We start from the raw sequence: 18,351 nt of genomic DNA, 5'->3' as shown, positions 1-18,351 counted from the left end.
ACTTTACTTTAACTTTAATAATTCACTTTAATAATTCATACTTTAATAATTTATACTTTAATAATTCACTTTAATAATTCATACTTTAATAATTCACTTTAATAATTCATACTTTAATAATTCACTTTAATAATTCATACTTTAATAATTCACTTTAATAATTCAAAAATCTATTATAAATAGAATTCAATAGGTTTCATTATTTCATAGAAACTTGAAAATATTTTTCTCTAAACTCTCTCAATCGATTTACATATATATATTTACTCCGTATTATTTCAAGATATTATTAGTATACATAAAATATTACGACGGAGTGTTGTCCGAGTGATTTCGAAATTATTTTTCGAGTAGGATAGGATTAAGGAAATTATGGGTTATAGCTATGGAGGTGATTGAGTATGGTTCATGGGTATGCTCGTGAGGTCAATATAGTGTTTATCATTTCCGTTGCATCTACGTACCTTTCCTGCAATATTGAATCTCAATATTGATACGTGAGTACTCATAATTTAACTTTTACATACTAATAGTGTATCCCTGACTAGTGCTCGAGTATTTAGGATTATGCATGCTTGTACTTTTGATATTGCCCTTAGACAGGTTAGGTTGAATCTTGAATTAGTTACACTTGCGGTTGAGATAAGGTATAAGATATGCATGTCCTTGGAAAGCTAGCGAAAAATTAAGAACTTTTCCTTTAGATATCTAATGGCTTCGATGAACGGATTAGAAGTTATAATCAATTGAATTTTCGATATTTTTATTAAAAATGATTATTATTATCGTCGTTTTTATCGTCGTTCTAGTTTTATTTTATTATTATCATTATTATTATCTTTATCAATAAAAGGAATTTATCATTAAAAATTGTTTTTTTTATTACTATCGTTATTATCGTTAAAGTTATAATTAGTATTATTATTATTATTATTATCCAATTATCATTATTATTATTATTATTATTATTATTAGTATTATTTTTATTATTATCATTATTAATATATATATATCATTATTTAAAAATGGTTATTGTTATTGTTATTATTATTATTACTATATTATCATTAAGATAATTATTAGTATTATCGTTAATAATATTATAGTAACTATCATTATTAATATTAGTGTAATTAAAATAAATAATTGTAACACCTAAATATTTTGATTACTATTATTATCATTATTATGAACACGATATAAAAGACGATTAAAAGCTATTAAACGAAACGATTAGGAAATAATGAGTAAGAGTATCATGATGAAATTAAAATATTATAAGATATTAATTTAGATAAAATTATCGTTCTTATTATTTTTATCATTACTATTATTATTAAAAGTATCGTTAGTATTAAAACTATCATTTTAACAAAAATTATCATTTTAATAGAAATGTCATTGTTACTATAAAATATCATTATTATTATTATTTTAAATAGAATTATTATTTTAAAGATAATATTAAAAATTATCGTAAATATTAAAGTTATCATAATTAGAATTATCGTTTTATCATAATGTCATCTTAGTAATTATAAATATTGATATTTTTATAATAATAATTATTATTACAAAATAATACAACTTTTACTTACTATCATTATAGATATTATTTTATCAAATAAATATGTGATACAAACATATTTTACTACGTGTAATAACTTACTTTAATAATACCTATCATATTATCTTTATGATATTAAATGAACCCTATAAATTTTATTACTTAATATATATAAAAGTATATTTTATTATATAAATTTAATATAAAATTTTATTTATTAATAAATAAATTATATTATTTACTCTAATAAATCATTTAAAAATATTTAAAAATATAAAACGACGATATTTAAACTATATACTAATCATGTATAGATTTTTGGAAATTATTTTGAGTCAAATTTACTTTTGTTGACTTTTGCATATTAGTCTCGAGCATTAGGATTGTGGTACACTATGACTTGACCTAATTTGTTAGACAAATATTGACCAACATATAAATATATATAATTAATTTAGGTTCGTGAATCCGAGGCCAACCTTGCACTTGTTCAATGACGTTATATGTATTTTTACTACGAAATACAGTATGGTGAGTTTCATTTGCCTTTTTACCCTTTATATTTTTGGGCTGAGAATACATGCGCAACTTTTATAAATGTTTTACGAAATAGACACAAGTACGTGAAACTACATTCTATGGTTGAATTATCGAAATCGAATATGCCCCTTTTTATTAATTCTGGTAATCTAAGAATTAGGGAACAGACACCCTAATTGACGCGATTCCTAAAGATAGATCTATTGGGCCTAACAAACCCCATCCAAAGTACCGGATGCTTTAGTACTTCGAAATTTATATCATGTCCGAAGGAGGATCCCGGAATGATAGGGGATATTCTTATATGTATCTAGTTAATGTCGGTTACCAGGTGTTCACCATATGAATGATTATTTTTGTCTCTATGCATGGGACGTATATTTATGAGAACTGAAAATGAAATTCTTGTGGTCTATTAAAATGATGGAAATAAATGATTATGATAAACTAATGAACTCACCAACCTTTTGGTTGACACTTTAAAGCATGTTTATTCTCAGGTGTTAAAGAAATCTTCCGCTGTGCATTTGCTCATTTTAAAGATATTACTTGGAGTCTTTCATAGCATATTTCGAAGAACGTTGCATTCGAGTCATTGAGTTCATCAAAGATTATTATTAAATCAATTTATAGTTGGATAGTGGATATTATGAAATGGTATGCATGCCTGTCAATTTTCGATGTAAAGAAAGTTTGTCTTTTAAAAACGAATGCAATGTTTGTAAAATGTATCATATAGAGGTCAAATACCTCGCAATGTAATCAACTATTGTGAATCGTTTATAATGTATATGAACGGGTCCTTTCATTAACCCCCTAACTTTCATTAAAATACAAATCGAACCCCCCACTTTATACGTATATTTTTCCCCAAATTTCACAAGCTTAACCCCCTAACTTTTATTAAAATACAAATCGAACCCCCACTTTACTAACTTTTTTTTTTTTACTAATATTCAATTTTCACAAACTTAACCCCCTAACTTTTATTAAAATACAAATCGAACCCCCACTTTATACGTAAAGTTTTTTCAAATTTCACAAACTTAACCCCCTAACTTTCATTAAAATACAAATCGAACCCCCACTTTATACGTAAAGTTTTTTCAAATTTCACAAACTTAACCCCCTAACTTTCATTAAAATACAAATCGAACCCCCCACTTTATACGTATATTTTTCCCCAAATTTTACAAGCTTAACCCCCTAACTTTTATTAAAATACAAATCGAACCCCCACTTTACTAACTTTTTTTTTTTTACTAATATTCAATTTTCACAAACTTAATCCCCTAACTTTTATTAAAATACAAATCGAACCCCCACTTTATATGTAAAGTTTTTTCAAATTTCACAAACTTAACCCACTAACTTTTATTAAAATACAAATCGAACCCCCACTTTATACGTAAAGTTTTTTCAAATTTCACAAACTTAACCCCCTAACTTTCATTAAAATACAAATCGAACCCCCCACTTTATACGTATATTTTTCCCCAAATTTCACAAGCTTAACCCCCTAACTTTTTTTAAAATACAAATCGAACCCCCACTTTACTAACTTTTTTTTTACTAATATTCAATTTTCACAAACAAAACCCCCTAACTTTTATTAAAATACAAATCGAACCCCCACTTTATACGTAAAGTTTTTTCAAATTTCACAAACTTAACCCACTAACTTTTATTAAAATACAAATCGAACCCCCACTTTACTAAATTTTTTTTTTAAAATAAAACTCGAACGCTAAAAGAAGAAACTTTCACAAAAGGAACAACCCTTCAATGTTATGTCGAAAAAAATTCTTTTTTACAAAATAGATCAAGACTTTTTTTTAACTCGCATTCAAAACGGAGCCCCCGGCGCGAAGCGAGGGCTCCACAACTAGTTAGCTACTAAGTATGAACTTAACGGGTAGGTACTACCCGAATTTAAACTTATAAAACGCTAATATGAAGAAAAAGCTTTTATAAATGAGTTCATATTATGCTACGAAATACTATTAACTACTCTTAATATTCTGTATGATTAACTTGTTCCATTTGACTATTTTGAAGGAAATGGCACCGACTACTCGACACACCGTGAATATGAATGAAGAGGAATTCCGTACTTTTCTAGCTTCAAACATAGCCGCAGTACAGGCTGCGCTACATACCAACAATAACCTTGGATCTGGAAGTACAGGAAATCGTGTAGGATGCACCTACAAAGAATTCACTGCCTGCAAACCTTTGGAATTTGATGGAACCGAAGGACCGATCGGATTGAAACGGTGGACCGAGAAGGTCGAATCGGTGTTTGCCATAAGTAAGTGTACTGAAGAGGACAAAGTGAAGTACGCTACGCATACCCTCACAGGTTCTGCGTTAACATGGTGGAATACCTATCTAGAGCAAGTGGGACAAGATGATGCGTACGCACTACCGTGGTCAGCATTCAAGCACTTGATGAACGAGAAGTACCGTCCCAGAACCGAGGTCAATAAGCTCAAGACAGAACTTAGAGGGTTACGAACCCAAGGATTTGATATTACCACGTACGAAAGACGATTCACAGAATTGTGCCTATTGTGTCCGGGAGCATTCGAAGATGAGGAAGAGAAGATCGACGCGTTTGTGCAAGGATTACCAGAAAGAATCCAAGAAGATATAAGTTCACACGAGCCCGCCTCCATACAACAGGCACGTAGAATGGCTCACAAACTAGTGAACCAGATTGAAGAAAGAATTAAAGAACAGACTGCTGAAGAGGCCAATGTGAAGCAAGTCAAAAGAAAGTGGGAGGAAAACGGTGATAAGAATCACTAATACAACAACAACAGCAATTACAACAATAATCGCAACAATTATCCCAACAATCGCAACATCAATCGCAACTACAACAAATGGCCCAACAACAACAACAACAACAACAGCAGCAACTACAACAATCATCCCAACAACAATAATAACCGCAATAACAACAACAATCAGAAGCAGCTATGCCAAAGGTGTGAAAAGTATCACTCGGGGTTCTGCACCAAATTTTGCAACAAGTGTAAAAGAAATGGTCATAGCGCGGTGAAGTGTGAGGTCTACGGACCAGGGGTTAATAGAACGAAAGGAACAAATGGTGTCGGAACGAGTAATGGCAGAGCAAGTAGTGTCGGAGCAAGTTATGCCAATGTAGTTTGTTATAAATGTGGAAAACCGGGCCACATTATTAGAAATTGCCCGAACCAGGAGAACACGAATGGACAAGGCCGCGGAAGAGTTTTCAATATTAATGCGGCAGAGGCACAGGAAGACCCGGAGCTTGTTACGGGTACGTTTCTTATTGACAATAAATCTGCTTACGTTTTATTTGATTCGGGTGCGGATAGAAGCTATATGAGTAGAGATTTTTGTGCTAAATTAAGTTGTCCATTGACGCCTTTGAATAGTAAATTTTTACTCGAATTAGCAAATGGTAAATTAATTTCAGCAGATAATATATGTCAGAATCGAGAAATTAAACTGGTTAGCGAAACATTTAAGATTGATTTGATACCCGTAGAGTTAGGGAGTTTTGATGTGATAATCGGTATGGACTGGTTGAAAGAAGTGAAAGCAGAGATCGTTTGTTACAAAAATGCAATTCGCATTATACGAGAAAAAGGAAAACCCTTAATGGTGTACGGAGAAAAGGGCAACAAGAAGCTACATCTTATTAGTAATTTGAAGGCACAAAAACTAATAAGAAAAGGTTGCTATGCTGTTCTAGCACATGTCGAGAAAGTACAAACTGAAGAAAAGAGCATCAATGATGTTCCCATTGCAAAAGAATTTCCCGATGTATTTTTGAAAGAATTACCGGGATTACCCCCACATCGATCCGTTGAATTTCAAATAGATCTTGTACCAGGAGCTGCACCAATAGCTCGTGCTCCTTACAGACTCGCACCCAGCGAGATGAAAGAACTGCAAAGCCAATTGCAAGAACTTTTAGAGCGTGGTTTCATTCGACCAAGCACATCACCGTGGGGAGCTCCTGTTTTGTTTGTCAAGAAGAAGGATGGTACATTTAGGTTGTGTATTGACTACAGAGAGTTGAACAAACTTACCATCAAAAACCGTTATCCACTGCCGAGAATTGACGACTTATTTGATCAACTACAAGGCTCTTCGGTTTATTCGAAGATCGATTTACGTTCTGGATATCATCAAATGCGAGTAAAGGAGGATGATATTCCAAAAACTGCTTTTAGGACGCGTTATGGTCATTACGAGTTTATGGTTATGCCGTTTGGATTGACTAACACACCAGCTGTGTTCATGGACCTTATGAACCGAGTGTGTGGGCCATATCTTGACAAGTTTGTCATTGTTTTCATCGATGACATACTTATTTACTCAAAGATGATCAAGAGCACGAAGAACATTTGAGAAAAGTGCTAGAAGTATTGAGGAAAGAAAAACTGTACGCTAAGTTTTCAAAGTGTGCATTTTGGTTGGAAGAAGTTCAATTCCTCGGTCACATAGTGAACAAAGAAGGTATCCAGGTGGACCCGGCAAAGATCGAAACCGTTGAAAAGTGGGAAACCCCAAAAACTCCGAAGCATATACGTCAATTTTTAGGATTGGCTGGTTACTACAGAAGATTCATCCAAGATTTCTCCAAAATAGCAAAACCCTTGACTGCATTAACGCATAAAGGGAAGAAATTTGAATGGAAGGATGAACAAGAGGAGGCGTTTCAATTATTGAATAAAAAGCTAACTACGGCACCTATATTGTCATTGCCTGAAGGGAATGATGATTTTGTGATTTATTGTGACGCATCAAAGCAAGGTGTCGGTTGTGTATTAATGCAACGGACGAAGGTGATTGCTTATGCGTCTAGACAATTGAAGATTCACGAGCAAAATTATACGATGCATGATTTGGAATTAGGCGCGGTTGTTTTTGCATTAAAGACTTGGAGGCACTACTTATATGGGGTCAAAAGTATTATATATACCGACCACAAAAGTCTTCAACACATATTTAATCAGAAACAACTGAATATGAGGCAGCGCAGGTGGATTGAATTGTTGAATGATTACGACTTTGAGATTCGTTACCACCCGGGGAAGGCAAATGTGGTAGCCGATGCCTTGAACAGGAAGGACAGAGAACCCATTCGAGTAAAATCTATGAATATAATGATTCATAATAACCTTACTACTCAAATAAAGGAGGCGCAACAAGGACTTTTAAAAGAGGGAAATTTAAAGGATGAAATACCTAAAGGATCGGAGAAGCATCTTAATATTCGGGAAGACGGAACCCGGTATAGGGCTGAAAGGATTTGGGTACCAAAATTTGGAGATATGAGAGAAATGGTACTTAGAGAAGCTCATAAAACCAGATACTCAATACATCCTGGAACGGGGAAGATGTACAAGGATCTCAAGAAACATTTTTGGTGGCCGGGTATGAAAGCCGATGTTGCTAAATACGTAGGCGAATGTTTGACGTGTTCTAAGGTCAAAGCTGAGCATCAGAAACCATCAGGTCTACTTCAACAACCCGAAATCCCGGAATGGAAATGGGAAAACATTACCATGGATTTCATCACTAAATTGCCAAGGACTGCAAGTGGTTTTGATACTATTTGAGTAATAGTTGATCGTCTCACCAAATCAGCATACTTCCTGCCAATAAGAGAAGATGACAAGATGGAGAAGTTAACACGACTGTATTTGAAGGAAGTCATCTCCAGACATGGAATACCAATCTCTATTATCTCTGATAGGGATGGCAGATTTGTTTCAAGATTCTGGCAGACATTACAGCAAGCATTAGGAACTCGTCTAGACATGAGTACTGCCTATCATCCACAAACTGATGGGCAGAGCGAAAGGACGATACAAACGCTTGAAGACATGCTACGAGCATGTGTTATTGATTTCAGAAACAGTTGGGATCGACATCTACCGTTAGCAGAATTTTCCTACAACAATAGCTACCATTCAAGCATTGAGATGGTGCCGTTTGAAGCACTTTATGGTAGAAAGTGCAGGTCTCCGATTTGTTGGAGTGAAGTGGGGGATAGACAGATTACGGGTCCGGAGATTATACAAGAAACTACCGAGAAGATCATCCAAATTCAACAACGGTTGAAAACCGCCCAAAGTCGACAAAAGAGCTACGCAGACATTAAAAGAAAAGATATAGAATTTGAAATTGGAGAGATGGTCATGCTTAAAGTTGCACCTTGGAAAGGCGTTGTTCGATTTGGTAAACGAGGGAAATTAAATCCAAGGTATATTGGACCATTCAAGATTATTGATCGTGTCGGACCAGTAGCTTACCGACTTGAGTTACCTCAACAACTCGCGGCTGTACATAACACTTTCCACGTCTCGAATTTGAAGAAATGTTTTGCTAAAGAAGATCTCACTATTCAGTTAGATGAAATCCAAATCAACGAAAAACTTCAATTCATCGAAGAACCCGTCGAAATAATGGATCGTGAGGTTAAAAGACTTAAGCAAAACAAGATACCAATTGTTAAGGTTCGATGGAATGCTCGTAGAGGACCCGAGTTCACCTGGGAGCGTGACGATCAGATAAAGAAGAAATACCCGCATCTATTTCCAGAAGATTCGTCAACACCTTCAACAGCTTAAAATTTCGGGACGAAATTTATTTAACGGGTAGGTACTGTAGTGACCCGAACTTTTCCATGTTTATATATATTAATTGAGATTGATATTTACATGATTAAATGTTTCCAACATGTTAAGCAATCAAACTTGTTAAGACTTGATTAATTGAAATATGTTTCATATAGACAATTGACCACCCAAGTTGACCGGTGATTCACGAACGTTAAAACTTGTAAAAACTATACGATGACATATATATGGTTATATATATAGTTAACATGTTTTTATTATAAGTATGTATCTCATTAGGTATTTTAACAATGAGTTATATACATAAAAATGAGACTATTAATTTAAGAAACTCGAAAACGATATATATAACGATTATCGTTATAACAACGTCTTACTAGGTACATATGAATCATATTAAGATATTGATACACTTGGTTAATTATGTTAAATGATAAGTAAATATATTATTAAGTGTATTAACAATGAAATACATATGTAAAAATAAGACTACTAACTTAATGATTTCGAAACGAGACATATATGTATCGATTATCGTTGTAACGACATTTAACTGTATATACATCATACTGAGATATATTATATATCATAATATCATGATAATATAACAATTTAACATCTCATTTGTTATAATAAACAATGGGTTAACAACATTCAACAAGATCATTAACCTAAAGGTTTCAAAACAACATTTACATGTAACGACTAACGATGACTTAACGACTCAGTTAAAATGTATATACATGTAGTGTTTTAATATGTATTCATACACTTTTGAAAGACTTCAAGACACTTATCAAAATACTTCTACTTAACAAAAATGCTTACAATTACATCCTCGTTCAGTTTCATCAACAATTCTACTCATATGCACCCGTATTCGTACTCGTACAATACACAGCTTTTAGATGTAGGTACTATTGGTATATACACTCCAATGATCAGCTCTTAGCAGCCCATGTGAGTCACCTAACACATGTGGGAACCATCATTTGGCAACTAGCATGAAATATCTCATAAAATTACAAAAATATGAGTAATCATTCATGACTTATTTACATGAAAACAAAATTACATATCCTTTATATCTAATCCATACACCAACGACCAAAAACACCTACAAACACTTTCATTCTTCAATTTTATTCATCTAATTGATCTCTCTCAAGTTCTATCTTCAAGTTCTAAGTGTTCTTCATATATTTTACAAGTTCTAGTTACATAAAATCAAGAATACTTTCAAGTTTGCTAGCTCACTTCCAATCTTGTAAGGTGATCATCCAACCTCAAGAAATCTTTGTTTCTTACAGTAGATTATCATTCTAATACAAGGTAATAATCATATTCAAACTTTGGTTCAATTTCTATAACTATAACAATCTTATTTCAAGTGATGATCTTACTTGAACTTGTTTTCGTGTCATGATTCTGCTTCAAGAACTTCGAGCCATCCAAGGATCCGTTGAAGCAAGATCCATTTTTTTCTTTTCCAGTAGGCTTATTCAAGGAACTTAATTTAGTAATGATGTTCATAACATCATTCGATTCATACATATAAAGCTATCTTATTCGTAGGTTTAAACTTGTAATCACTAGAACATAGTTTAGTTAATTCTAAACTTGTTCGCAAACAAAAGTTAATCCTTCTAACTTGAATTTTAAAATCAAATAAACACATGTTCTATATCTATATGATATGCTAACTTAATGATTTAAAACCTGAAAACACGAAAAACACCGTAAAACCGGATTTACGGCGTCGTAGTAACACCGCGGGCTGTTTTGGGTTAGTTAATTAAAAACTATGATAAACTTTGATTTAAAAGTTGTTATTCTGAGAAAATGATTTTTATTATGAACATGAAACTATATCCAAAAATTATGGTTAAACTCAAAGTGGAAGTATGTTTTCTAAAATGGTCATCTAGACGTCGTTCTTTCGACTGAAATGACTACCTTTACAAAAATGACTTGTAACTTATTTTTCCGACTATAAACCTATACTTTTTCTGTTTAGATTCATAAAATAGAGTTCAATATGAAACCATAGCAATTTGATTCACTCAAAACGGATTTAAAATGAAGAAGTTATGGGTAAAACAAGATTGGATAATTTTTCTCATTTTAGCTACGTGAAAATTGGTAACAAATCTATTCCAACCATAACTTAATCAACTTGTATTGTATATTATGTAATCTTGAGATACCATAGACACGTATACAATGTTTCGACCTATCATGTCGACACATCTATATATATTTCGGAACAACCATAGACACTCTATATGTGAATGTTGGAGTTAGCTATACAGGGTTGAGGTTGATTCCAAAATATATATAGTTTGAGTTGTGATCAATACTGAGATACGTATACACTGGGTCGTGGATTGATTCAAAATAATATTTATCGATTTATTTCTGTACATCTAACTGTGGACAACTAGTTGTAGGTTACTAACGAGGACAGCTGACTTAATAAACTTAAAACATCAAAATATATTAAAAGTGTTGTAAATATATTTTGAACATACTTTGATATATATGTATATATTGTTATAGGTTCGTGAATCAACAGTGGCCAAGTCTTACTTCCCGACGAAGTAAAAATCTGTGAAAGTGAGTTATAGTCCCACTTTTAAAATCTAATATTTTTGGGATGAGAATACATGCAGGTTTTATAAATGATTTACAAAATAAACACAAGTACGTGAAACTACATTCTATGGTTGAATTATCGAAATCGAATATGTCCCTTTTTATTAAGTCTGGTAATCTAAGAATTAGGGAACAGACACCCTAATTGATGCGAATCCTAAAGATAGATCTATTGGGCCTAAAAAACCCCATCCAAAGTACCGGATGCTTTAGTACTTCGAAATTTATATCATATCCGAAGTGTGTCCCGGAATGATGGGGATATTCTTATATATGCATCTTGTTAATGTCGTTTACCAGGTGTTCACCATATGAATGATTTTTATCTCTATGTATGGGATGTGTATTGAAATATGAAATCTTGTGGTCTATTATTATGATTTGATATATATAGGTTAAACCTATAACTCACCAACATTTTTGTTGACGTTTTAAGCATGTTTATTCTCAGGTGATTATTAAGAGCTTCCGCTGTCGCATACTTAAATAAGGACGAGATTTGGAGTCCATGCTTGTATGATATTGTGTAAAAACTGCATTCAAGAAACTTATTTTGTTGTAACATATTTGTATTGTAAACCATTATGTAATGGTCGTGTGTAAACAGGATATTTTAGATTATCATTATTTGATAATCTACGTAAAGCTTTTTAAAATCTTTATCTATGAAATAAAGGTTATGGTTTGTTTTAAAAATGAATGCAGTCTTTGAAAAACGTCTCATATAGAGGTCAAAACCTCGCAACGAAATCAATTAATATGGAACGTTTTTAATCAATAAGAACGGGACATTTCAGTGTTTATCATCTCTGTTGCGTCTACGTACTCTCCTGTAATATTGAATCTCAATATTGATACGTGAGCACTCAGAACTTAACTTTTATATATTAATAGTGTATCCCTGACTAGTGCTCGAGTAAATAGGATTATGCATGCTTGTACTTTTGATATTGTCGTTAGATAGGTTATGTTGAATCCTAAATTAGTTACGTATGCGGTTAAGATAAGGTATAAGATATGCATGTCGTTGGAAAGCTAGCGAAAAATTAAGAACTTTTCATTTAGATATCGAATGGTTTTGATGAACGGATTAGAAGTTATAGTCAATTGAATTTTTGTATTATTATTAAAAATGATTATTATTATCGTCGTTATTATCATCGTTATAGTTTTTATCTAATTATTATTATTATTATTATTATTATTATTATTATTATTATTATTATCATTATCAATAAAAGGTATTATCATTAAAAATTGTTATTTTTATTATTATTATTATCGTAATTATCGTTAAAATTATAATTAGTATTATTATTATTATTATTATCATTAAAATAGTTATTAGTATTATCGTTAATATTATCATAGTATTTATTATTATTAGTATTATTGTAATTAAAACTAATATTAGAAACATCTAATTATTTTGATTACTATTATTATCATTATTATGAACGCGATATAAAAGACGACTAAAAGCTATTAACAAATTGATTGAGAAATAATGAGTATGAGTATCGAAATTAAAATATTGTAATACATTAATTTAAGACAAAAATATCGATTTTATTATTTTTATCATTCTTATTATTATTAAAAATATTATTAATATTAAAATTATCATTTTTACAAAAATTATCATTTTTAATAGAAATATCATTGTTATTATAAGATATCATTTTTATTATCATTTTAGTTCTATTATTAATAAAAATTATCATTTTATCATAATTAATATCATCATTAGTAAATATAAATATTGTTATTATTATTATTATTGTATTATTATTATTAAAAATAATTAATATTATTATTATAAAATAATGCAACTTTACTTATTATTATTATTATCGATATTATTTTATTAAATAAATATGTGATACGAAGATATTTTACTACATGTAATATAATTACATTAATAATAACTATCATTATATTTTTATTGATATTAAATGAACTTTATAAATTTTATTACTTAAGATATATAAAAGTATATTTTTATTATATAAATTTTAATACAAAATATTATGAATTATATTATTTACTCTAATAAAATTTGTTAAAAATATGAACCGACTATATTTAAGTTATATAATAATCATGTATAGATTTTGAAAATCATTTTAGTAGGTTGACTTTTGTTGACTTTTGCATGATAAATCTCGAGCATTAGGATTGTGGTACACTATGACCTGACCTAACTTGTTAGACAGATATATATATATATATATATATATATATATATATATATATATATATATATATATATATATATATATATATATATATATATATATATATATATATATATATATATATATATATATATATATACTTAATATAGGTTCGTGAATCCGAGGCCAACCTTGCATTGTTCAATGTCGTCATATGTATTTTTACTACAAAATAGAGTATTGTGAGTTTCATTTGCTCCCTTTTTAAATGCTTTTGCAATATATATTTTTGGGACTGAGAATACATGCGCTGCTTTTATAAATGTTTTACGAAATAGACACAAGTAATCGAAACTACATTCTATGGTTGGATTATCGAATCGAATATCACCCTTTTTAGTCTGGTAATCTAAGAATTAGGGAACAGAAACCCTAATTGACGCGAATTCTTAAGATAGATCTATTGAGCCTAACAAACCCCATCTGGGTTACGAATGCTTTAGTACTTCGATTTTATCATGTCCGATGAGAGTCCCAGAATGATGGGGATATTCTAGACGCGTTTTGTTAATGTCGATTACCAGGTGTTCACCATATGAATGATTTTTATCTCTATTCAGTTTGTGCGAAATGTCTAATATGAGATGATGTTTATGAAAAATGAAAATAGAAATCTTGTGGTCTATTAAAATTATGGAAATGATCGATTATGATAAACTAATGAACTCACCAACTTTTTGGTTGACACTTTAAAGCATGTTTATTCTCAGGATTGAAAGAAATCTTCCGCTGTGCAATTGCTCAATTTAAAGATATTACTTGGAGTCATTCACGGCATATTTCAAAAGACGTTGCATTTGTAGTGACCCGAACTTTTTCATGTTTATATATATTAATTGAGATTGATATTTACATGATTAAATGTTTCCAACATGTTAAGCAATCAAACTTGTTAAGACTTGATTAATTGAAATATGTTTCATATAGACAATTGACCACCCAAGTTGACCGGTGATTCACGAACGTTAAAACTTGTAAAAACTATATGATGACATATATATGGATATATATATATATATATATATATATATATATATATATATATATATATATATATATATATATAGTTAACATGATACTATGATAAGTAAACATATCATTAAGTATATTAACAATGAACTACATATGTAAAAACAAGACTACTAACTTAATGATTTTTAAACGAGACATATATGTAACGATTATCGTTGTAAAGACATTTAATGTATATATATCATATTGAGAGATATTCATAAATGATAATATCATGATAATATAATAATTTAAAATCTCATTTGATATTATAAACATTGGGTTAACAACATTTAACAAGATCGTTAACCTAAAGGTTTCAAAACAACACTTACATGTAACGACTAACGATGACTTAACGACTCAGTTAAAATGTATATACATGTAGTGTTTTAATATGTATTTATACACTTTTGAAAGACTTCAATACACTTATCAAAATACTTCTACTTAACATAAATGCTTACAATTACATCCTCGTTCAGTTTCATCAACAATTCTACTCGTATGCACCCGTATTCGTACTCGTACAATACACAGCTTTTAGATGTATGTACTATTGGTATATACACTCCAATGATCAGCTCTTAGCAGCCCATGTGAGTCACCTAACACATGTGGGAACCATCATTTGGCATCTAGCATGAAATATCTCATAAAATTACAAAAATATGAGTAATCATTCATGACTTATTTACATGAAAACAAAATTACATATCCTTTATATCTAATCCATACACCAACGACCAAAAACACCTACAAACACTTTCATTCTTCAATTTTCTTCATCTAATTGATCTCTCTCAAGTTCTATCTTCAAGTTCTAAGTGTTCTTCATAAATTCTACAAGTTCTAGTTACATAAAATCAAGAATACTTTCAAGTTTGCTAGCTCACTTCCAATCTTGTAAGGTGATCATCCAACCTCAAGAAATCTTTGTTTCTTACAGTAGGTTATCATTCTAATATAATGTAATAATCATATTCAAACTTTGGTTCAATTTCTATAACTATAACAATCTTATTTCAAGTGACGATCTTACTTGAACTTGTTTTCGTGTCATGACTCTGCTTCAAGAACTTCGAGCCATCCAAGGATCCGTTGAAGCTAGATCCATTTTTCTCTTTTCCAGTAGATTTATCCAAGGAACTTAAGGTAGTAATGATGTTCATAACATCATTCGATTCATACATATAAAGCTATCTTATTCGAAGGTTTAAACTTGTAATCACTAGAACATAGTTTAGTTAATTCTAAACTTGTTCGCAAACAAAAGTTAATCCTTCTAACTTGAATTTTTAAAATCAACTAAACACATGTTCTATATCTATATGATATGCTAACTTAATGATTTAAAACCTGGAAACACGAAAAACACCGTAAAACCGGATTTACGCCGTCGTAGTAACACCGCGGGCTGTTTTGGGTTAGTTAATTAAAAACTATGACAAACTTTGATTTAAAAGTTGTTATTCTGAGAAAATGATTTTTATTATGAACATGAAACTATATCCAAAAATTATGGTTAAACTCAAAGTGGAAGTATGTTTTCTAAAATGGTCATCTAGACGTCGTTCTTTCGACTGAAATGACTACCTTTACAAAAACGACTTGTAACTTATTTTTTCGACAATAAACCTATAGTTTTTCTATTTAGATTCATAAAATAGAGTTCAATATGAAACCATAGCAATTTGATTCACTCAAAACGGATTTAAAATGAAGAAGTTATGGGTAAAACAAGATTGGATAATTTTTCTCATTTTAGCTACGTGAAAATTGGTAACAAATCTATTCCAACCATAACTTAATCAACTTGTATTGTATATTATGTAATCTTGAGATACCATAGACACGTATACAATGTTTCGACCTATCATGTCGACACATCTATATATATTTCAGAACAACCACAGACACTCTATATGTGAATGTTGGAGTTAGCTATACAGGGTTGAGGTTTATTCTAAAATATATATAGTTTGAGTTGTGATCAATACTGAGATACGTATACACTGGGTCGTGGATTGATTCAAGATAATATTTATCGATTTATTTCTGTACATCTAACTGTGGACAACTAGTTGTAGGTTACTAACGAGGACAGCTGACTTAATAAACTTAAAACATCAAAATATATTAAAAGTGTTGTAAATATATTTTGAACATACTTTGATATATATGTATATATTGTTATAGGTTCGTGAATCAACAGTGGCCAAGTCTTACTTCCCGACGAAGTAAAAATCTGTGAAAGTGAGTTATAGTCCCACTTTTAAAATCTAATATTTTTGGGATGAGAATACATGCAGGTTTTATAAATGATTTACAAAATAGACACAAGTACGTGAAACTACATTCTATGGTTGAATTATCGAAATCGAATATGCCCCTTTTTATTAAGTCTGGTAATCTAAGAATTAGGGAACAGACACCCTAATTGACGCGAATCCTAAAGATAGATCTATTGGGCCTAACAAACCCCATCCAAAGTACCGGATGCTTTAGTACTTCGAAATTTATATCATATCTGAAGGGTGTCCCGGAATGATGGGGATATTCTTATATATGCATCTTGTTAATGTCGGTTACCAGGTGTTCACCATATGAATGATTTTTATCTCTATGTATGGGATGTGTATTGAAATATGAAATCTTGTGGTCTATTGTTACGATTTGTTATATATAGGTTAAACCTATAACTCACCAACATTTTTGTTGAAGTTTAAAGCATGTTTATTATCAGGTGAATACTAAGAGCTTCCGCTGTTGCATACTAAAATAAGGACAAGATTTGGAGTCCATGTTTGTATGATATTGTGTAAAAACTGCATTCAAGAAACTGATTTCGATGTAACATATTTGTATTGTAAACCATTATGTAATGGTCGTGTGTAAACAGGATATTTTAGATTATCATTATTTGATAATCTACGTAAAGCTTTTTAAACCTTTATTTATGAAATAAAGGTTATGGTTTGTTTTAAAAATGAATGCAGTCTTTGAAAAACGTCTCATATAGAGGTCAAAACCTCGCAACGAAATCAATTAATATGGAACGTTTTTTTAATCAATAAGAACGGGACATTTCAGCATTCAAGTCATTGAGTTCAGTAAAAATTATGATTAAGTAAATGACAGATTAGATCATTTATAGTTGGATATTGTGAAATGGTATGCATGCCTGTCAACTTTCGATGTAATGAAAGTTTGTCTTTTAAAACGAATGCAATGTTTATAAAATGTATCATATAGAGGTCAAATACCTCGCAATGTAATCATATGTTATTGTATTCGTTCTTATGGATTAGGACGGGTCATTTCAATTATGACCTATACGTCATGCGAAAGTAATAACAACCTGACTTTTTCTTTTGTATTTTGTTAACCACCTGTAAGTAACTAGAGGGGGGGGGGGGCTGAATAATTACTTAATACGATTTTTAAAACTTTTCCAATTATCAACAAGATTTGAACAATCCTTTGTCACGCCCCGTCCTAATCCATAAGGACGAATACAATAACATATGAATACATTGCGAGGTATATAACCTCTATATGATACATTTTACAAACATTGCATTCATTTTTAAAAGACAACCTTTCTTTACAACGAAAGTTGACAGGTATGCATACCATTTCATAATATCCAAACTATAAATGACGTAATCTGTCATTTACTTAATAATAATCTTTA

This window comes from Rutidosis leptorrhynchoides, chromosome 2, assembly GCF_046630445.1.
Source record: "Rutidosis leptorrhynchoides isolate AG116_Rl617_1_P2 chromosome 2, CSIRO_AGI_Rlap_v1, whole genome shotgun sequence".
NCBI classification, from domain to species: Eukaryota; Viridiplantae; Streptophyta; class Magnoliopsida; order Asterales; family Asteraceae; genus Rutidosis; species Rutidosis leptorrhynchoides.
Note: the sequence above shows the minus strand (reverse complement) of the source record.